The sequence below is a fragment of the Sinocyclocheilus rhinocerous genome, unplaced genomic scaffold (genome assembly GCF_001515625.1).
Source record: "Sinocyclocheilus rhinocerous isolate Xijiao unplaced genomic scaffold, SAMN03320098_v1.1 scaffold3738, whole genome shotgun sequence".
Lineage (NCBI taxonomy): Eukaryota > Metazoa > Chordata > Actinopteri > Cypriniformes > Cyprinidae > Sinocyclocheilus > Sinocyclocheilus rhinocerous.
Window position 1 is genome coordinate 121,613 of NW_015654497.1, and position 392 is coordinate 122,004.

Here is a 392-nt window from a genome sequence, read left to right on the forward strand (position 1 = left end):
ATTCGTTGATATTTGTGATATCACAAATCCCGGAAAATGTGCGTTGTAGTCCAAACGAGTCGTTCGTTGTAGTTTTTGAAAAGTGATTTCTGTTAAATAAAATATCTCCTTTTGAAGTGGACTTTGAGCTTTGTAACTTTGCAGATCTTTTATATGCTCAAACAGCAACATTACAGACTAACTAAAGTTGAAAAAGTGAAAAAGCATAATAGGACCCCTTTAATGTTTTGGTTACTTAAGGATTGGTTACATGATTTTTTTTGTCCTATCAATTATACATTCCTTAAAAATGTTACTTCATACATAAAATTATTTGAACTCACATCCTCCATGAGGAACATGTTTTTAATTTCTGAAAATATATGAAAAAAAAAAAAAAAAATATATATATA

General features: G+C 28.3%; 1 protein-coding gene across 1 annotated transcript in view; it reads right to left on the reverse strand.

Annotated features, from left to right (window-relative positions):
• LOC107717178 (pleckstrin homology-like domain family B member 1) overlaps positions 1 to 392 on the reverse strand; it is an 83,151-nt gene that overhangs the window by 6,073 nt on the left and 76,686 nt on the right. The gene's annotated exons all lie outside the window — the stretch shown is intronic.